Source organism: Oncorhynchus clarkii, chromosome 12, assembly GCF_045791955.1.
Source record: "Oncorhynchus clarkii lewisi isolate Uvic-CL-2024 chromosome 12, UVic_Ocla_1.0, whole genome shotgun sequence".
Classification (NCBI taxonomy): Eukaryota; Metazoa; Chordata; class Actinopteri; order Salmoniformes; family Salmonidae; genus Oncorhynchus; species Oncorhynchus clarkii.
Window position 1 is genome coordinate 35,877,621 of NC_092158.1, and position 23,721 is coordinate 35,901,341.

Genomic DNA, 23,721 nt, shown 5'->3' on the forward strand with positions numbered 1-23,721 from the left:
TAAGCAGACAATGAAAGCTCTTACAACATTCAATAACATTTCTCAAAAACAAATTATAGGCTACATGTGCACCACCAAGTCAGAACAGTAGGTGAAAATAGATCAAATTATTAGGGTGAGGCACTTGGGCTACTAACAGCTTACTACACAACATATACTTATGTATACTGTAGCTAAGAAAGTAATACTATCTCCCTGGCATATTACATAACTTATGCAGCAGCATACAAAACATGTTTGACTCACCTTGTTGTGCTGTGCTCACTTGAACAGGAAGGTGGCACAGCGGTCCTTTGTGTGTAACTTTGGCATCAAACTTTGTCATCAAAGTCTGGCGTTCTCTGGATTTATGGTGCTTTCAAGACAACTGGGAACTCGAAAAAAAAACAAGGTCGAATCGTGATGTCAGTGATCTATAGAAAGAGGCCAGAGTTCCCGACTTGGAACTCCAAGTTGGATTACCGTTCAAAAAAAATTTTTCATTTTTTTTCTCAAGTTCCCAGCTGTCTTGAACTCACTGAAGTCTGATATTTCCCATTTCCGAGTTTCCTGTTGTTTTGAGCACCGCAAAAGTCAGGCTGGATTGACAGCATAGCCAATGTATTCAACATTTTCTGGCCCATGGTCTTGCATGTGGATGCTTATCCTTTTAAGCTTGGAAAAGAGACCCCAGACTTGGACCACACACCCTCTCCACTGAGTAGCAGGCTAGTGATTGCTTTGCAACACTTGCAGTTAGCTACGGATTCCTTCCTAACCACTCATTGTTGAACTTGTTGTGTAATGTTTATGTCCAATGGCCGATGAGAACTGGGAACTCAAAGAAAAAAATAATTTGAATCATGATGTGATCTTCAGGTCGTAGCTCTAGAAAGAGGCCCATGTTCCCAATTCCGAGTTGGATATAATACAATTCCGAGTTGGATGAAAGTTCAAAACTTATTTTCCCGAGTTCCCAGTTGTCTTCAACTCACTAAAGTCAGATTTTGCAGTTCCGAGTTAACAGTTGTTTTGAATGCGGCACAAATCATGCTTCAGTCCAATCAAAGCTACTGTAGATATAACGTGATTTGACGTAATTTTATCTGTGGCCAATGACCTTGAGCCTTCTTGGATGGGCACTTCTAAGGTAACTCTATGGCAGCACCCAAGGGGCTCGAATTTTAGAGCTCTACCCTTAGACTTGGAATGACATAGTTTCCCTATGAGTGACAGAACACTGAACATTTTGGAGCTGCCTTACTCAAGAAAACAAAACAAAAAACATGTTTGTCGTGCACTCAGCCACACAATCTCCATAGACAAACATTGGCAGTAGAATGGCCTTACTGAAGAGATCAGTGACTTTCAATCTGGTACCGTCATAGGACGCCACCTTTCCAACAAGTCAGTTTGTCAAATTTCTGCCCTGCTAGAGCTTCCCCGGTCAACTGTAAGTGCTGATATTGTGAAGTGGAAACGTTTAGGATCAACATCGGCTTAGCCACGAAGTGGTAGGCCACACAAGCTCACAGAACGGAACTGGTGAGCGCTGTAGTGCGTACAGTGTCAAAATTGTTTGGTTCGGCCTCCCGAGTGGCGCAGTGGTCTAAGGTACCGCATCGCAGTGCTAGCTGTGCCACTAGAGATTTTGGGTTCGCGACCGGGAGACCCATAGGGCGTCGCACAATTGGACCAGCATTGTCCGGGTTAGGGGAGGGTTTGGCCGGCAGGGATGTCCTTGTCCTATTGCGCTCTAGCGACTCCTGTGGTGGGCCGGGGGGCAGTGCACACTGACACGGTCGCCAGATGGATGGTGTTTCCTCCGATATATTAGTGCAGCTGGCTTCCAGGTTAAGTGGGCATTGTATCAAGAAGCAGTGCGGCTTGGTTGGGTTGTGTTGGTTGGAGGAAGCATGGCTCTCAACCTTTGCCTCTCCCGAGTCCGTACGTGAGTTGCAGCATTGAGACAAGACTAACTATCAACTGGATACCACGAAATTGGGGAGAAAAAAGGGTAAAAAAAACAAAGAAGACAAAAAAATAAATACTTGAATGCTTAGCAGGACAGGAAAATTGTCTAATTCACACACTTATCAAGAAAACATCCCTGGTCATCCCTACTGCCTCTGATCTGGCGGACTCACTAAACAATTGCCTCATTTGTCAATTATGTCTGAGTGTTGGAGCGTGCCCCTGGCTATTCGATACATGTAAAAAACAACAAAATGGGGCCATATGGTTTGATTAATATAAGGAATTTGAAATTATTTATACTTTTACTTTTGATACTTAAGTATATTTTAGCAATTACATTAACTTTTGGTACTTAAGTAGGATTGTACTGGGCGACTTTAACTTTTACTTGAGTCATTTTCTATTAAGGCATCTTTACTTTTACTAAAGTTTGACAATTGGGTACTTTTTCCACCACTGACTACCAAGTTCCAAACTGCCTCTGGAAGAAACGTCAGCACAATAACTGTTTGTCGAGAGCTTCATGAAATGGGTTTCCATGGCCGAGCAGCCGCACACAAACCTAAGAACTCCATGCGCAATGCCAAGCGTTGGCTGGAGTGGTGTAAAGCTTGTCACCATTGGACTCTGGAGCAGTGAAATGCATTATCTGGAGTGATGAATCTCGCTTTACCATCTGGCATTCTGACGGACGAATTTGTGATTGGCGGATGCCAGGAAAATGCTACAGTGTCTTGCAAAAGTATTCACCCCCCTTGGCATTTTTCCTATTTTGTTGCCTCTCAACCTGGAATTAAAATATATTTTTTTGAAGGTTTGTATCATTTGATTCACACAAGATGCAAAATATGTTTTATTGTGAAACAAACAAGAAATAAAACAAAAAAACAGAACTTGAGCGTGCATTCATCCCCCCAAAGTCAATACTTGGTAGCAATTACAGCTGCAAATCTAGCCACTGGGAATTTTGCACATTCTTCAAAAAAACTGCTCCACCAGGTTCCAACTTGAAACAATCTTTGTCATACCACACATTCTCTTTTATTTGTAATTATTTTACCCCCAATTTTGTGGTATCCAATTGGTAGTAGTTACTGTCTTGTCTCATCGCTGCAACTCCCGTACGGAGAGGCGAAGGTCGAGAGCCATGCATCCTCCGAAACACAACCCAACCAAGACGCACTGCTTCTTGACACAACGCACATCCAAACTGGAAGCCAGCCAGCAATCTCCGCTGTGGAGCTTTGCAGCTCCATCAGGGTAATCTTTGGTCTCTTGTTTGCTCTCTGGTTAATGCCCTCCTTGCCTGGTCCGTGAGTTTTGGTGGGCGGCCCTCTCTTAGCAGGTTTGTTGTGGTGCCATATTCTTTCCATTTTTTGAAAATGGATTTAATGGTGCTCCGTGGGATGTTCAAAGTTTCAGGTATTTTTTTAGAACCCAACCCTGATCTGTACTCCTCCACAACTTTGTCCCTGACCTGTTTGGAGAGCTCCTTGGTCTTCATGGTGCCGCTTGCTTGGTGGTGCCCCTTGCTATGAGACTCAATTGTGCTTAGGTGCATCCTGTTTCCATTGATCATCCATGAGATATTTCTACAACTTGATTGGACATGATTTGGAAAGGCACACACCTGTCTTTATAAGGACACACAGTTGACAGTTCATGTCTTTGCAAAAACCAAGCTATGAGGTTGAAGGAATTGTCAGTAGAGCTTTGAGACAGGATTGTGTAGAGGCACAGATCTGTGGAAGGGTACTAAAACATTTCTGCAACATTGAAGGTCACCAAGAACACAGTGGCCTCCATCATTCTTAAATGGAAGACCTCAGGGAGGTGACCAAGAACCCGATGGTCAATCTGACAGAGCTCCAGAGTTCCTCTGTGCAGAACATTCCAGAAGGACAACAATCCCTGCAGCACTCCACCAATCAGACCTTTATGGTAGAGTGGCCAGACGGAAACCCTCCTCAGTAAAAGGCACATGACAGCCCGCTTGGAGTTTGACAAAGGGCACGTAAAGGACTCTCAGACCATAAAGAACAAGATTCTCTGGTTTGATGAAACCAAGATTGAACTCTTTGGCCTAAGTGCCAAGCGTCACGTCTGGAGGAAACCCCTACGGTGAAGCATGGTGGTGGCAGCATCATGCTGTAGAGATGTTTTCAGTGGCAGGGACTGGGAGGCTAGTCAGGATTGAGGGAAAGATGAACGGAGCAAAGTACAGAGAGATCCTTTTGTGACTAGGGGGCAGTATTTTCATTTTTGGAAAAATAACGTTCCCGTAGTAAACGGGATATTTTGCCAGGACAAGATGCTAGAATATGCATATAATTGACAGCTTAGGATAGAAAACACTCTAAAGTTTCCAAAACTGTAAAAATATTGTCTGTGAGTATAACAGAATTGATATTGCAGGCAAAAACCTGAGGAAAATCCAACCCGGAAGTGCTGTTTTTCCTGAAAGCTCTCTGTTCCATTGCCTGCCTTTGCTCCATTTAAAGGGATAACAACCAGATTCCTTTTCATTGGCTTACACATAAAAAAAAAAATCAAATCCGGAAGTGCCTCATGTTTTGAAAGCGCTGCGTTCCAATGCTTCCCTATTGAGCAGTGAATGGGCTATCAACCAGATTACTTTTTCTCCGTATTCCCCAAGGTGTCTACAGCATTGTGACGTAGTTTTACGCATTTATGTTGAAGAACACCCAAATGCTGAAGAATACCCGTAAGTGGCTACATTGCGCAACTGGTCACCTGATGGCTCCCAGAGTGACTCTCGCGTAAAATACAGAGGTAGCCATTATTCCAATCGGTCCTACTGAAAAACGAATTGTTCCGATGGATATATTATTGAATAGATATTTGAAAAACACCTTGAGGATTGATTATAAACAACGTTTGCCATGTTCCTGTCGATATTATGAAGCTAATTTGGAATATTTTTCGCCGTTTTTGTGACTGCAATTTACGGGAGATTTCTCAGCCAAACGTGAAGAACAAACGGAGCTATTTCGCCTACAAAAATTATATTTTTGGAAAAAAGGAACATTTGCTATCTAACTCGGAGTCTCGTGAGTGAAAACATCCGAAGCTCATCAAAGGTAAACAATTGAATTTGATTGCTTTTCTGATTTCCGTGACCAAGTTACCTGCTGCTAGCTGGACAAAATGCTATGCTAGGCTATTAATAAACTTACACAAATGCTTGTCTAGCTTTGGCTGTAAAGCATATTTTGAAAATATGAGATGACAGGGTGATTAACAAAAGGCTAAGCTGTGTCTCAATATATTTCACTTGTGATTTTCATGAATAGGAATATTTTCTAGGAATATTTATGTCCGTTGCGTTATGCTAATTAGTGTCAGTCGATGATTACGCTCCCGCATGCGGGATGGGGAGTTACTAGAGTGAAAACCTGCTCCAGAGCGCTCAGGACCTCAGACTGGGACGAATGTTCACCTTCCAACAGGACAACAACCCTATGCACACAGCTAATACAATGGAGGATTAACCTCGGGACAAGTCTCTGAATGTCATTGATTGGCCCAGCCAGAGCCTAGACTTGAACCCAATTGAACATCTCTGGAGAGACCTGGAAATAGCTGTGCAGTGACGCTCCCCATCCAACCTGACAGAGCTTGAGAGGATCTTCAAAGAACAATGGGAGAAACTCTCAAAATACAGGTGTGCCAAGCTTGTAGCGTCATACCCAAGAAGATGCGAGGCTCTAATCGCTGCCAACGGTGCTTCAACAAAGTACTGAGTAAAGGGTCTGAATTCTTATTTAAATGTGATGTTTCGTTTTTTTTTGTATAAACTTGTAAAAAATGTAAAATAACTGTTTTTGCTTTGTCATTGTGGGGTTTTGTGTGTGGATTTATGAGGGGAAAAAAACATTTAAAATAGGGCTGTAACGTAAGAAAATGTGGAAAAAGTCAAGGGGTCTGAATCCTTTCCAAATGCACTATACTTCCTCCAAAGTATCCCCAATATGTACCTTAGCAGATATCTTCCCCAACAAGTCAGCTTTTACTTGATCAATTATGGCCGTTTTTTGACCCACAACCAAAACTGGAATTCGAGTGGACTTGCTTTATCCAGTCATCTTCTTCAATATAGACCATACATCCCCCAGCTCAGTACCCCTGCCTATTGTAAAGCAGAACTGTCTCCATGCATTTCTCTATGACAGACTTAAAAACCCTGCAAACTAAAGCTCTCTTTCCTTTGGAAGTCAACTAGATTCTCAGTAGTCATATTCCTATGCAACACTCTGTAAGCACTATTTCTTTCTTGAATAGCCGCAGTGCACTCTTCAGTCCACCAATGAACCACCTTCCTTTACTCACCCACTTCACTCACTGGTACATATAAATTCTCAGCACTTAAAATCAGATGTCACAGAGGCAGCACATACATCAACCGGCCTTTCTAAAGACAACTCTCCAACTTACTTTAAGCAATGATCACCAAACTTTTCCCAGTCTGCTTTATGAAAGCCCCATCTTCTGAATGGTACCCTATCTGGAATAATAACATCTAAGTTCATGGTACTCGAAACCGGGAAATTATCCCTTCCAACAGTAGAATGTTTCATTCCATTCCATTCACACATAGATGCAATAGAGTTAGAAGCCATTGTGAGGTCCAGGCAGGATGTAACCCCTCTAACTATCAACTTGTGTACCACATTCATCGTTAAGACATGCTAATGCTCTTGTTTCCATCATATCTTCCACAATAGTACCATTAGCATCTGTATGTCTACTTCCCCATAAACTACTATGTGCATTAAAGTCGCCGCACAATATCTCTCTAGAGCTCAATTCTCCTGATATTTCATCAAAGATCACTACAGATAGTTGACGACAAGGGTTGTACAAATTTTATAACTTAATATTACTACATGCACGCACTGTAGATTTCCACCATCACACATTCATATTCAGATGGGACAGGTATATTATATACAACCACCACCCTGTACAATTGATCTATCAGATCTGATTGAGCAATAACCAGGAAAAATAAAACAAGATGTGGTCCAAGTCATGTTTCTTGAACACATATCACATCATGTTTGATCTCTAAATCAATTTCACATACAGTTGAAGTCGGAAGTTTACATACACCTTAGCCAAATACATTTGAACTCAGTTTCTCACAATTCCTGACATTTAATCCTAGTAAAAATTCCCTGTCTTAGGTCAGTTAGTATCACCACTTTATTTTAAGAATGTGAAATGTCAGAATAATAGTGGAGAGAATTATTTATTTCAGCTTTTATTTCTTTCATCACATTTCCAGTGGGTCAGAAGTTTACATACACTCAATTAGTATTTGGTAGCATTGCCTTTACCATTGCCTTTAAATTGTTTAACTTGGGTCAAACGTTTTGGGTAGCCTTCCACAATCTTCCCATAATAAGTTGGGTGAATTTTGGCCCATTCCTCCTGACAGAGCTGGTGTAACTGAGTCAGGTTTGTAGGCCTCCTTGCTTGCACATGCTTTTCAGTTCTGCCCACAAATTTTATATGGGATTGAGGTCAGGGCTTTGTGATGGCCCCTCCAATAACTTGACTTTGTTGTCCTTAAGCCATTTTTCCACAACTTTGGAAGTATGCTTAAGGTCACTGTCCATTTGGAAGACCCATTTGCGACCAATCTTTAACTTCCTGACTGATGTCTTGAAATGTTGCTTCAATATATCCATATAATTTTCCTCCTCATGAAGCAATCTATTTTGTGAAGTGCACCAGTCCTTCTTGCAGCAAAGCACCCCCACAACATGATGCTGCCACCCCCGTGCTTCACGGATTAAATGGTGTTCTTCGACTTGCAAACATCCCACTTTTTCCTCCAAACATAACAATGGTCATTATGGCCGAACAGTTCTATTTTTGTTTCATCAGACCAGAGGACATTTCTCCAAAAAGTACGATCTTTGTCCCCATGTGCAGTTGCAAACCGTAGTCTGGCTTTTTTATGGCGGTTTTGGAGCAGTGGCTTCTTCCTTGCTTAGCAACCTTTCAGGTTATGTCGATATAGGACTCGTTTTACTGTGGATATAGATACTTTTGTACCTGTTTCCTCCAGCTTCTTCACAAGGACCTTTGCTGTTGTTCTGGGATAGATTTGCACTTTTCGCACCAAAGTACGTTCATCTAAAGGAGACAGAACGCGTCTCCTTCCTGAGCTGTATAACAGCTGCGTGGTCCCATGGTGTTTATACTTGAGTATTATTGTTTGAACAGATGAATGTGGTACCTTCAGGTGTTTGGAAATTGCTCCCAAGGATGAACCAGACTTGTGGAGGTCTATAATGTTTTTCTGAGGTCTTGGCTTTTGATTTTCCCATGATGTCAAGCAAAGAGGCACTGCGTTTGAAGGTAGGCCTTGAAATACATCCACAGGTCCACCTCCAATTGACCCAAATTATGTCAATTAGCCTATCAGAAGCTTCTAAAGCCATGACGTCATTTTCTGGAATTTTGCAAGCTGTTTAAAGGCACAGTCAACTTAGTGTATGTAAACTTCTGACCCACTGGAATTGTGATACAGTGAATTATAAGTGAAATAATCCGTCTGTAAACAATTGTTGGAAAAATTACTTGTGTCATGCACAAAGTAGATGTCCTAACTGACTTGCCAAAACTATAGTTTGTACATAATACATTTGAAAAACAAGTTTTAATGACTCCAACCTAGTGTATGTAAACTTCCGACTTCAACTGTATCTTAAACTCCTGACCGTTAGCAACAAGGCTTCTGGCATTCCACCGAAGGAAAAGCAAAAACCATAACTCTAATTATCATCAAACTGAGACTTTACATCATTAGTATTATTAGGAGTCAACATGTCAACAATCATGGCGACAGTAACACCTGTTACTCCTGAAAACTCGGTTGCTGCTTCCACAATGATCTTCAACTTGGCTGTACTTCTTTCCACAAACACAGTCAGGTTGATAACCCTTCTAATGAAGGATATAAAGTAAATCTGATTAACTATTAAGGTGTCCTTTCACACTACACATTTGTGAGAACAATTATTATATGTATATATTTAGGTGTATTTTACTCCCCTTTTCTGCCAATTTCAATTACGATCTTGTCTAATTTCTGCAACTCATGCGTCCTCCAATACATGACCCGCCCGCTTAACCCGGAAGCCAGCTGCACCAATGTGTCAGAAGAAACACCCTTCAACTGAAGACAGAAGTCAGCCTGCAGGCACCCGCCCCGCCACAAAATAAGCAGCATTTCCTACATACAGTAGGTCCACTTATTCCAGGAGTAACCCTATTATCTCCATCATTCTGCTTGTTCCACCAATCTGCCTTGCAGCCTCTGCATGAGACATTATGAGTGATTTTATATCTTTGGGCCTCTGTAGCCTATTTCTGCACCTGGCATCCACCAATGCTGCAATGTGTTCCCCCCCACAATTACAACAGCTAACCTTGACATTGTTCCCACATTCACCATAATCATGTTCCCCTTCACACATCTTTTCTTTCCTTTGCACAGAGCCGCTACATGTCCCATTCTTTGGCATTTAACACACCTTAATGGAGTAGGAACAAACTCTCTAACAGTGAAAGCCAGAAAGTCCATCTGTAATTTATTAGGTAAAAGCTTCTCAAACATTAATATTAATGACAGGCTTTCACTTCTCTGCACCTCTTTCTTACTGAAAAGCATTTTGGCTTCAACCACAATGCCCCCCTCTACATTTGATTTGACATAATCTATGGATACATTGGAACCCCAGAAATGACCCCCCTCCAGGGACATGACTTGTGGTTTTCTTCCCATTCAGAGTTTTCATTTTCAGAATCTTCCCTTGCTGAACATGGTCAGCACAGAATATTAACAGTCTACCACTACCAATGAACCGGGCTAATGTGACTTCAACTATCTTTTTCTTAACGCCATTCGATAATCGAAAACGTTGCAGATGAGACCCCGTGGTCGCATCAAACACAATTACAACTTTCCACTCCGATACATCATTACTTTTGTTTTTCACTACCTTCACCCTCTTCAAGTTCTCAACAGTAGAAGTGCCACAGCTGTCAGCAGCACTTATAGCAGGGCCATTCTTTTTCCTTTTACTTTTCACCACAGACCATTCAAGTCTATGACTTTCATCATCCCCACCCATACCATCAGAACTATCATCCATATAGACTACAGTCCAGCTGTTGCTAAAACCGTCTACCACAATATATAACTTTGTAATCTATTTCACTTCCTAGTTTCTGTCACGTTCGTTATAAGGGTCGGACCAAGGTGCAGTGTGGTATGTGTACATTCTTATTTATTTAAAGAATGAACACTGAAAAAACTAACAAAAAACTAAATGTGAAGCTACACAAACAAGTGCTGACAGGCAACTACACATAGATAAGATCCCACCAACACCAAAGGGAAAATGGCCACCTAAATATGATCCCCAATCAGTGACAATGTTAAACAGCTGCCTCTGATTGGGAACCATATCAGGCCACCATAGACATACAAATCACCTAGACCTACAAAAACTCTAGACATACAAAAAACCCTAGACAATACGAAAACTAGCGTACCCACCCTAGTCACGCCCTCACCAAAATATAAAGAAAACAGAGGTCAGGGCATGACAGTTTCCTTCACGGAAGGGTTGCAGATGAGTTTGTGTTGACACATAAAACTACCTTCACAAAAAAGCACCCAGTAGTTATCCCTATGCAAAAAGCTATCCAGAGAAGTCACCAACCACGAGGTTTCAGTCTTTTTCTACAGTGCCCAAAGATAAGGATTGGCAGAAAACTGTTTTTTTGTATCAGCCAATTTGTCATTACTGCCAGAGAAAGGACACATTGTCTCTCAGTGTCCTAAGTTGAAAAAGAAAAATGAGAGAGAAAAAGCTGTTTCTTCTTGTGGGAGCACTCCAACCAACTAAGTCTCTGGTTGGGTCAGGTGTATCTCCTAAACAATATTTTGGATCAGATGTGTATGAACCCTTTGTTTCAGACGGGTTCGTGTCTCTGCAGAGTGGCGATGCTGTTAACCTCTCTGCGCACCGAACCTGTTAGCGGGATGAAATTCGACAACATACGGTGATCGCTACATAAATAGTCATATTAAACATTCATGAAAACACAAGTGTCTCACATGGGTCGAAAGCCTAGAATCTTGCTAATCCAACTGCGTTGTCAGATTTGAAAAAGGATTTACTGCGAAAGAATACGATGCAATTATCTGAGAACAAAGCCCCATAAAAAAAACTATTTCAACCAGCACAGGCGTAACATCACAAATTGCAATAAAATAAATTGTTTACCTTTGACGATCTTTCTCTGTTTGCAATCCCAATGCTCATTGTTACACAATATATGGTCTTTTGTTTGATAAAATCCATTTTTATAGCCTAACACTAAACATTTTGTAAACCGCTTGTGTCGTGAATTTAGTCTCATTCCATTTTCGACGACACATTCGATGTAAATACACACATGTTTGGTTTCATTGCAATCAACTGGTTTGTTTGTAACACAACCAAACCTGATGGGTCATTTCGCGGGACATATTGACTGAAATAAACCGATTTGATAGCCAATGAGCTGAGGTAAACGGCAATATGTAATGTTTATGTGTTGGAAGACCAACCCATGTAGTAAACTCCGGCGTAAAGAGGGTCATTCGCCATTGAAGTTTCATACCGGAAGGAGCAACACATGTTACGCAAAGCATTGTTTTGGTAAAGCGCATCTTCAGCTGTTTATAGATCAATCATTATGGTGACTAAGTCAGGGAAAGCTAAATCTAAGTCTAGATATACAGATGTACACACAATTTTAGAAGAAATTGATTGGGAAAGTGAGACAGAGATTGTTGGAGGACGAGGAATATTTTAGAACTGAGAGGACATTGTTTTGGACTGGTAAGTTATTCTCATGCTAATGCCGTTGTTGGAAATCAATAATATAAAATATTATTTGTGATTTTTTTTTATTTTTAGTAGCAATATATACAAATTTTATGAAATGTGTAAAGTACACGTTGGCTATACATTGTGGGTGGGAGTATGTTTGTATGTATGTTTATGACCCATTGCCTATGTTTGTGTGTGTATATATACATATTGTGGATTAGAGGGAGCATGGCCGAGATGCGTGTGTCTGCCACTCCACCACACCCCACCCCCACATGAAATAGCCTATTTGAGGCTGTTCGGGGGAGGGCAGGCCCACAACAATGGCCAGTAGATCTAGCTGAAATGCCATAATATAAAATAGACAGTAGATCTAGCTGGTCTGTCATAATATAAATGAGACAGTAGATCTAGTAGGTCTATAACAATATATTCAACCTTATGTTCCCTGTACTCTATATATACAGTGCCTTGCGAAAGTATTCGGCCCCCTTGAACTTTGCGACCTTTTGCCACATTTCAGGCTTCAAACATAAATATATAAAACTGTATTTTTTTTGTGACGAATCAACAACAAGTGGGACACAATCATGAAGTGGAACGACATTTATTGGATATTTCAAACTTTTTTAACAAATCAAAAACTGAAAAATTGGGCGTGCAAAATTATTCAGCCCCTTTACTTTCAGTGCAGCAAACTCTCTCCAGAAGTTCAGTGAGGATCTCTGAATGATCCAATGTTGACCTAAATGACTAATGATGATAAATACAATCCACCTGTGTGTAATCAAGTCTCCGTATAAATGCACCTGCACTGTGATAGTCTCAGAGGTCCGTTAAAAGCGCAGAGAGCATCATGAAGAACAAGGAACACACCAGGCAGGTCCGAGATACTGTTGTGAAGAAGTTTAAAGCCGGATTTGGATACAAAAAGATTTCCCAAGCTTTAAACATCCCAAGGAGCACTGTGCAAGCGATAATATTGAAATGGAAGGAGTATCAGACCACTGCAAATCTACCAAGACCTGGCCGTCCCTCTAAACTTTCAGCTCATACAAGGAGAAGACTGATCAGAGATGCAGCCAAGAGACCCATGATCACTCTGGATGAACTGCAGAGATCTACAGCTGAGGTGGGAGACTCTGTCCATAGGACAACAATCAGTCGTATATTGCACAAATCTGGCCTTTATGGAAGAGTGGCAAGAAGAAAGCCATTTCTTAAAGATATCCATAAAAAGTATTGTTTAAAGTTTGCCACAAGCCACCTGGGAGACACCAAACATGTGGAAGAAGGTGCTCTGGTCAGATGAAACCAAAATTGAACTTTTTGGCAACAATGCAAAACGTTATGTTTGGCGTAAAAGCAACACAGCTGAACACACCATCCCCACTGTCAAACATGGTGGTGGCAGCATCATGGTTTGGGCCTGCTTTTCTTCAGCAGGGACAGGGAAGATGGTTAAAATTGATGGGAAGATGGATGGAGCCAAATACAGGACCATTCTGGAAGAAAACCTGATGGAGTCTGCAAAAGACCTGAGACTGGGACAGAGATTTGTCTTCCAACAAGACAATGATCCAAAACATAAAGCAAAATCTACAATGGAATGGTTCAAAAATAAACATATCCAGGTGTTAGAATGGCCAAGTCAAAGTCCAGACCTGAATCCAATCAAGAATCTGTGGAAAGAACTGAAAACTGCTGTTCACAAATGCTCTCCACCCAACCTCACTGAGCTCGAGCTGTTTTGCAAGGAGGAATGGGAAAACATTTCAGTCTCTCGATGTGCAAAACTGATAGAGACATACCCCAAGCGACTTACAGCTGTAATCGCAGCAAAAGGTGGCGCTACAAAGTATTAACTTAAGGGGGCTGAATAATTTTGCACGCCCAATTTTTCAGTTTTTGATTTGTTAAAAAAGTTTGAAATATCCAATAAATGTCGTTCCACTTCATGATTGTGTCCCACTTGTTGTTGATTCTTCACAAAAAAATACAGTTTTATATCTTTATGTTTGAAGCCTGAAATGTGGCAAAAGGTCGCAAAGTTCAAGGGGGCCGAATACTTTCGCAAGGCACTGTATCTGTTTATTATAGTTGTTGATACAGGGCTCATATGTGAAACTATTCTAACTGAACATTTTCTTTCACAGTGACACTGACTCCGAATGGGAGCCCCCAGTGCCAAGGTGTCCATCCCCCACTGAAGCTGGTTCATCCAGCTCCTCCCACAAGTGGTGTTCATCTGCCCAAATGTATTTCTGCAGGCATGGATGTGCCTCAGGGCCAAAAGGGCACAGCATGGAGGCGTCGCTGTGTTCTTTGTAAAATTAAGTCCCCCATCTCCTGCACCACATGCTTGGTGACCCTCTGATTTACAGCAGAAAGAGACTGCTATGGCACCTGGCATCAGCAGCACAATATTGTGTAAATGTATATATATTTTTCATGTTTTTTCTCCATTTTTTTTGAGAGGGGGGGTTGTGTTAGAATAACATTTTGGTATTTTGTATATAGTTATTCCATTCAAAATGTATAACTTCACCAATTTGGCCACTTGGGTACATTTGGGCTACTTGTGTGGAACACCTGGGTGACTTCATGATAAATGTCATGTAGCACACTCATTTTGGAAGTTATCATTCTGAAACTTTGCACAAGTACTGTTGTCCTCTTATGTTTTTCACTGAAATTGTCCCCATCATCCTATCTGAATGTTTGTTTTGTATTGTTCATTTTAAAGATGATGATACAACAATAAAAATGAAAAAATTTATGTTTTTTTCATTCTATTTTCTAAACCAGATCTATTGTGTTATATTCTCCTACATTAAATTCACATTTACACAAACTTCAGAGTGTTCTTTCAAATGAAACAAAGAATATGCATATCCTTGGTCCTGGGCCTGAGCTACAGGCAGTTAGAATTGGGTATGTCTTCAGGCGGAAATTGAAAAAAGTAGGGGGGTAGCTGTAAGAGGTTTTAAGCAGCAGGTGAAAATACTGCCAGACACTGGAGGAGCCCAGTTCTTCATTTTGGAGGGTGTTTTGCCTTAGTTTGACACTTTTTACGGTTACAGTGAAACTGAAAGCGCGAACCACTGCTTTTAATCAGGGCAAGGTGTCTGGTAACATGACCGAATACAAACAGTGCAGCTATTCCCTCCGCAAGGCTATCAAACAAGCTAAGCGTCAGTACAGAGACAAAGTAGAATCTCAATTCAACGGCTCAGACACAAGAGGCATGTGGCAGGGTCTACAGTCAATCACGGACTACAGGAAGAAATCCAGCCCAGTCACGGACCAGGATGTCCTGCTCCCAGGCAGACTAAATTACTTTTTTGCCCGCTTTGAGGACAATACAGTGCCACTGACACGGCCTGCAACGAAAACATGCGGTCTCTCCTTCACTGCAGCCGAGGTGAGTAAGACATTTAAACCTGTTAACCCTCGCAAGGCTGCAGGCCCAGACGGCATCCCCAGCCGCGCCCTCAGAGCATGCGCAGACCAGCTGGCCGGTGTGTTTACGGACATATTCAATCAATCCCTATACCAGTCTGCTGTTCCCACATGCTTCAAGAGGGCCACCATTGTTCCTGTTCCCAAGAAAGCTAAGGTAACTGAGCTAAACGACTACCGCCCCGTAGCACTCACTTCCGTCATCATGAAGTGCTTTGAGAGACTAGTCAAGGACCATATCACCTCCACCCTACCTGACACCCTAGACCCACTCCAATTTGCTTACCGCCCAAATAGGTCCACAGACGATGCAATCTCAACCACACTGCACACCGCCCTAACCCATCTGGACAAGAGGAATACCTATGTGAGAATGCTGTTCATTGACTACAGCTCGGCATTCAACACCATAGTACCCTCCAAGCTCGTCATCAAGCTTGAGACCCTGGGTCTCGACCCCGCCCTGTGCAACTGGGTACTGGACTTCCTGACGGGCCGCCCCCAGGTGGTGAGGGTAGGTAACAACATCTCCTCCCCGCTGATCTTCAACACTGGGGCCCCACAAGGGTGCGTTCTGAGCCCTCTCCTGTACTCCCTGTTCACCCACGACTGCGTGGCCACGCACGCCTCCAACTCAATCATCAAGTTTGCGGACGACACAACAGTGGTAGTCTTGATTACCAACAACGACGAGACGGCCTACAGGGAGGAGGTGAGGGCCCTCGGAGTGTGGTGTCAGGAAAATAACCTCACACTCAACGTCAACAAAACTAAGGAGATGATTGTGGACTTCAGGAAACAGCAGAGGGAACACCCCCCTATCCACATCGATGGAACAGTAGTGGAGAGGGTAGCAAGTTTTAAGTTCCTCGGCATACACATCACAGACAAACTGAATTGGTCCACTCACACAGACAGCATTGTGAAGAAGGCGCAGCAGCGCCTCTTCAACCTCAGGAGGCTGAAGAAATTCGGCTTGTCACCAAAAGCACTCACAAACTTCTACAGATGCACAATCGAGAGCATCCTGGCGGGCTGTATCACCGCCTGGTACGGCAACTGCTCCGCCCTCAACCGTAAGGCTCTCCAGAGGGTAGTGAGGTCTGCACAACGCATCACCGGGGACAAACTACCTGCCCTCCAGGACACCTACACCACCCGATGTCACAGGAAGGCCATAAAGATCATCAAGGACATCAACCACCCGAGCCACTGCCTGTTCACCCCGCTATCATCCAGAAGGCGAGGTCAGTACAGGTGCATCAAAGCTGGGACCGAGAGACTGAAAAACAGCTTCTATCTCAAAGCCATCAGACTGTTAAACAGCCACCACTAACATTGAGTGGCTGCTGCCAACACACTGACACTGACTCAACTCCAGCCACTTTAATAATGGGAATTGATGGGAAATTATGTAAATATATCACTAGCCACTTTAAACAATGCTACCTTATATAATGTTACTTACCCTACATTATTCATCTCATATGCATACGTATATACTGTACTCTATATCATCGACTGTATCCTTATGTAATACATGTATCACTAGCCACTTTAACTATGCCACTTTGTTTACATACTCATCTCATATGTATATACTGTACTCGATACCATCTACTGTATCTTGCCTATGCTGCTCTGTACCATCACTCATTCATATATCCTTATGTACATATTCTTTATCCCCTTACACTGTGTACAAGACAGTAGTTTTGGAATTGTTAGTTAGATTACTTGTTGGTTATTACTGCATTGTCGGAACTAGAAGCACAAGCATTTCGCTACACTCGCATTAACATCTGCTAACCATGTGTATGTGACAAATAAAATTTGATTTGATTTGATTTGATTTGATTACGGAGAAGTGGAGATGGGCTGCATGTAAGTTCCTTTGTATAATGTGGAACTCGAGTCTGATCTTATTTCTGGTTCCGTTGTCGTTGGAGTGAGGCCTAGTGAAGGGGGTCTCAATCACTTTCGGGAACGATTTGGCTGGAGGGAAGTTCGTGCCAAATCCTGTTGTTTGTAAGGAACCCAGAGTAGAACCCTAGAGTGTTCCCAGAGTGTGCCATTACATGTGCTATGTCTAAGAAAGTCACCAGGAGCAACTCTAGTGTTGAGGATGTCAGCGATCCCACCACAATCGATCTGTCTGAGATGTTTATGGGTGACCCTGATTTCAGTAAACCTGAGTTGACCTCTCCTTTGAAAACCCCAAAGGTGAGCAAGTTTGTAGGACCGCTGAAGAAAGAGAGGTTCCCTATAGATGACACTTCAATGTCTAGGAAGCATCTGATTGCTGAATAGAGTAAAGATGTTTCCCTCTCCTCTCCTTTTGCTGAGATACAGTACATCCAGAGAAGGAGTTTGATGATGTTGTGTGGGTTACTTTGACAGAGATGGTGTTCTAATAAGGAAATGGGATTCTCCCTCCACTTCTGGTGAAAACGATTGGCACGGTGTATCTCAAATTGTCATTCCAGACAAGAGATATTGAGGTTGGCTCACAGTAGTAGTATGACAGGCCATCTTTGGGTCAACAAGATGTATGACCATATCTTGTGTAACTTTGTCTGGCCTGGTCTAAAACAGGATGTTGTGTTTTACTGTAAATCCTGTCGCGTTTTCCAGCGGACAGGTAAACCGTACCAAGCTGTAACTGTTACACATTTGCAGAGTATTCCTGCTTTTGACAAACCTTTCAGCCGGTGGTGGATTGTTTTGCTCCTTTGCCCAAAACAAAAAGTGGCAACCAGTTTCTCTTGACCATCATGTGCGCTGCTACTTGTTTCCCTGAGGCCATTTCACTGAGGAAAATCTTGTCTCCCAGTATTGTTAAGGCACTGGTAAAATTATTTTCAACATTTGGACTTCCGCAAGTAGTGCAATTGGACCAAAATTTGAATTTCATGTCAAAGGTCTTCCAGCAAGTGCTACAGTAGTTGGGTGTTACCCATTGCCACTCTAGTGCATACCTCCCAGAGTTTCAAGGTGCATTTGAGCAATTTCATGAGACTTTGAAGTCTATGTTGAGATCTTACTGCTATGAGTTTGGGAATAACTGGGACTGTTTGCAGCGCTAGAGGTTGTTCAGGAATCTCTTGGTTTTATTTCGAATGAGCTCGTGTTTGGACATGATGTCAGAGGACTTTTGAGCTTGCTGAGAGAGCGGTTGCAAGAAGACACCTTAAACACAAAAAACAATCTGTTGGAAAACGTTAGTGCTTTCGATACAGTTTGCCAGTGAGAATCTGGAGAAGGTGCAAATGAAAATGAAAGCTTGGTACAATTGAAAGGCCCGATCCTTCACTTTCGATGTTGGTGACCATGTCTTGGTTTTGTTACCTGTTCTGGTGTTACCGTTGCAAGCTCGTTATTTTCAGGCCCTTACCCCATAGTGAAAAAACATAGTAATCTGGAATACATCATCATAATTTTCCACTACAAGACCATGGTCCTTACCTACGAAACAGCAAGAGGAACTGCCCCTCCCTACCTTCAGGCTATGCTCAAACCCTATATCCCATCTCGAGCACTCCGTTATGCCACCTCAAGTCTCTTGGCCCTCCCACCAATACAGGAGGGCAGCTCCCTCTCAGCCCAGTCCAAGCTCTTCGCTGTCCTGGCACCCCAATGGTGGAACCAGCTTCCCCCTGAAGTTAGGATAGTAGAGTCCCTGCCCATCTTCCGAAAACATCTGAAACCCTACCCCTTCAAACAGTATCTTAAATAATCCCCCCCCCCAAACATTTATTTTATAATAATTATTTAGCAGTACATGCACTTGACCCCCCCCCCCCCCCTTCTAGCTCGGACTCTACTGATATTATTGAGGAAAAATGTACTTTCTATGCCTGTGATATGTGGTTGTCCCACCTAGCTATCTTAAGATGAATGCACTAACTGTAAGTCGCTCTGGATAAAAGTGTCTGCTAAGTGACTAAAATGTAAATCATCACCTCACCAGAGCGCAGGAAAAAAACATGGCTGTGTCAGCATGTTGAAATCATACTTCACCCGTTATGTTTGGACGGAGAAGTCGGTGGAATCTGGTAGTGATGTTCTGCCTGTGGCCACTGCTGTCACATTTGACTATAGTCTTCCTCAAGAGCATGAGGAAAGCCCAATATACCCTGTGTCTGTGGGATGGCTGAGTAACTCAGAGATTCTAGAAAACCTTGCTGTCTTTTTGACACACTTGTCTACAGAGGAAAAAGGCAACTTTCTTTTAGAATATCAGGGTTTATTCTCAGATGAGCCAACTCAGACAAATGTACTAGGGTATGACATTGACGTTGGGGACTCCGCCCCAATCAAACAACATGCCTATCGAGTGAATACTGAAAAGAGAAAGAAACTCTGCAGTGAGGTGGAGTTCATGCTTGAGCAAGGCATTGCACAACATGGCAACAGTCCATGAGTTCACCCTGTATATAAGTACCTAATGTGAATAGGTCTCTGTGGTTTTGTTTAGATTTTCGGAAACTCAGTGCAGTTACTAAGTCAGACTTGTACCCTTTGCCCCGGGTCGACGATTGTGTGGACCGTGCAGGCACTGCTAAGTACATTAGCAAGTTCGATTTCCTGAAGGGATATAGGCAGGTTTCGCTCTAAATGAGCGCGCCAGAGTTGTCTGCTTTTGTCACTCCTGATGAAGTGTTTTCCTACCTTCGTCCCCCATTGCTGATTGCCTTTCAAGTGTGTATCCCTGCCTCAAATCTTTTTTGATTGCACGTTTTGCTGTTGCGTTTGTTCCAAGGGGATGAGAGTCATAGAAACCTACATGATTTTATCTCTGTTTCTCAAAAACTTCTGAGTTTTAGGCAGAGAAAAAAAATAGAAAAAGGTGACTGTCTTGTATTTAATTGTTGACAGCCAGTAGACATCATGTTTATATTGGAAAAGGTGATGCATTTAAGTAGTGATGCATTTAAATTGATCATATTGTGAGATGGAAGTTGTTTTCTGTTGGTTGTGAGCAAACTTGTACAACAAAAATATTGTATGTATTTGTTGTCTTAAGGGTGAAGGTATTACAGTTTTTGGGGTTTCCATTTGTATTTAGAGGTTGGATGTTAGCATGTGGGACACACTGATTGGTATCACCACGTTAGTCAGGTTTTACACCTGTGCTGGTTTGTCCATCTCGTCAGTTGGAAGGTTTTTCACCTGTACTGGCTCGGGTGAAATTTAAGAGTGGCTAGCCCAGTTGTCTTGAGAGATGTGGAACGTTAACACCTTTAGTTGGCTCTCCCTATTTGATTTGTCTGATTTTCCCTGTCTTTGTTTTGCTCCACCTTTTGGTTTGCTTCCTGCCTTTAAGTTTGGTATGGGTTTTTCTTTTGTTTGCCTCTTCCTGGGCACATTTACTGGGTGTCTTTTAGGTCCCAGTTATTGTTGCTAGTCAACTTTTTATTGGACACCCCCATGAGTGTCTTTCAGAAACCCTCCTAAAACCCCACCTGTTTCATTTTTGTTGTTGTCAGCGGCTCTTTGTTAGTTCCCCACTCTGTTTGACCACCAATTTTTGGTTTTCTTTCTGGGGAACGTAACAGTGGTCACTTTGCTAATGGAACCTGAATCAATGGCCAATAAAACAGCACATTCAATAAACAACACAGCTGAAAAAGGTATTACCTTTTTCCCTCACATTAAAGAGGATTCATTTTGGAAACGTCTCTCACAACACCATGGAACTGTTCAAGTTCACCATCGGCATGGGAGACCTTGAGAGTTCACAGAGGGGTTATAATTTATTTTCCAGATGAAGGCTCTTTGAAAAGAAAGGAGGGGCACTCTCCTTGACCTCATCCACTAATCGCATAGCAGTTCAGACGTCTTTTGTCCTCGTCTTGTCGTGTCCTGTATATATATATATTTACAACTTTTTTCACATACATTTTATTTTGATTTTCCATCAACTCATCTTCTAAACACTCTCCTGCAACCAGCCTCACCAATTTATATTTATAAAAAAGTATTATTTACCTCAGATCTGTAATCCTCCAAGAAGCTAGCCAGAAACTCCAAGAAGCTAGCCAGAAACTAGCCAGAAGCTAGCCAGGAGCTAGCCCAGAAGCTAATCAGAAGCTAGTTAGCTTCTTTACTGGCAAATCGTTAGTATTCAGCTAACCACGGTTTGTGGTCATCAGCTATCCTTTAGCTCGAAAATCTATCGAAAATCTATCGCCAGTTTTGTACGGCGCAGCGCGGCTCGGAACGGAACATACCGGACCAATTTTTCTCTCCATGTCCCTGGATTTCAACTGCTCTCTGGACATTCATACCCGGATCTCACAGCTAGCTAGCTGCTATCCGTGTGACAGTCGGCTTTCGTAGATTCCGGAGCAAACATCGATTGTTCCGGTGCTAGCCAGCTCCGTCAATCACTCCTGAGTTCCATCATTCACTCCTGGGCTGCAGTCACCTATCCGGACCCGTTTCACTGCCTACGCGGAGCCCCACCGGGCCTTCACAACTGGACTGCCGACGTTATCTACCTGAATGAGATCCGGCTGGCTCCTCTGTCGCGACGTTACCTGAACGCCCATCTGCGGCCCGCTAACCGGTAGCTGTCTTACCGGCTGCTATCTGAATAGACAATCGGACAATTTATTTATTTTTATTATTATTATGTTTTCTTCTCGGGCCTCTATAACTATATCTATTGTTCTTATTTTTGTTGTTGTTGTGTGATTTGGATTAATCCCCTCTACCACACGGAACCCCACTAATCTACTGACCGAACGCAAGAGGTGGCTAACAACAGACTCCATCCTATCCATCCTATCCTATCCTATTGCTACCGGTTGGCCTGGCTAGCTGTCTAAATCGCCGTGACCCTCAACCAACCTCTCCACTCACTGGACCCTTTTGATCACTCGACTAAGCATGCCTCTCCTTAATGTCAATATGTCTTGTCCATTGCTGTTCTGGTTAGTGTTTATTGGCTTATTTCACTGTAGAGCCTCTAGTCCTGCTCACTATACCTTATCCAACCTATTAGTTCCACCACCCACACATGCAATGACATCTCCTGGTTTCAATGATGTTTCTAGAGACAATATCTCTCTCTTCATCACTCAATACCTAGGTTTACCTCCACTGTATTCACATCCTACCTTACCTTTGTCTGTACATTATACCTTGATGCTATTTTATCGCCCCCAGAAACCTCCTTTTACTCTCTGTTCCAGACGTTCTAGACGACCAATTCTTATTGCTTTTAGCCGCACCCTTATTCTACTCCTCCTATGTTCCTCTGGCGATGTAGAGGTGAATCCAGGCCCTGCAGTGCCTAGCTCCACTCCTATTCCCCAGGCGCTCTCTTTTGACGACTTCTGTAACCGTAATAGCCTTGGTTTCATGCATGTTAACATTAGAAGCCTCCTCCCTAAGTTTGTTCTATTCACTGCTTTAGCACACTCTGCCAACCCGGATGTTCTAGCTGTGTCTGAATCCTGGCTTAGGAAGACCACCAAAAATTCAGACATTTTAATTCCAAACTACAACATTTTCAGACAAGATAGAACTGCCAAAGGGGGCGATGTTGCAATCTACTGCAAAGATAGCCTGCAGAGTTCTGTCCTACTATCCAGGTCTGTACCCAAACAATTTGAACTTCTACTTTTAAAAATCCACCTCTCTAAAAACAAGTCTCTCACCGTTGCCGCCTGCTATAGACCACCCTCTGCCCCCAGCTGTGCTCTGGACACCATATGTGAACTGATTGCCCCCCATCTATCTTCAGAGCTCGTGCTGCTAGGCGACCTAAACTGGAACATGCTTAACACCCCAGCCATCCTACAATCTAAACTTGATGCCCTCAATCTCACACAAATTATCAATGAACCTACCAGGTACCTCCCCAAAGCCTTAAACACGGGCACCCTCATAGATATCATCCTAACCAACTTCCCCTCTAAATACACCTCTGCTGTCTTCAACCAAGATCTCAGCGATCACTGCCTCATTGCCTGCATCCGTAATGGGTCAGCGGTCAAACGACCTCCTCTCATCACTGTAAAACGCTCCCTGAAACACTTCAGCGAGCAAACCTTTCTAATCGACCTGGCCGGGGTATCCTGGAAGGATATTGACCTCATCCCGTCAGTAGAGGATGCCTGGATATTTTTTAAAAATGCCTTCCTAACCATCTTAAATAAACATGCCCCATTCAAGAAATTTAGAACCAGGAACAGACCTGACTGTCCTTAACCAACACAAAAACATCCTATGGCGTTCTGCATTAGCATCGAACAGCCCCCGTGATATGCAGCTGTTCAGGGAAGCTAGAAACCATTATACACAGGCAGTTAGAAAAGCCAAGGCTAGCTTTTTCAAGCATACATTTGCTTCTTGCAACACTAACTCAAAAAAG

At 42.7% G+C, this 23,721-nt stretch overlaps 1 pseudogene; it reads left to right on the forward strand.

The window, feature by feature from the left end:
• The window catches only part of LOC139422455 (transient receptor potential cation channel subfamily V member 1-like), a 46,963-nt pseudogene that overhangs the window by 10,587 nt on the left and 12,655 nt on the right, over positions 1-23,721 (forward strand).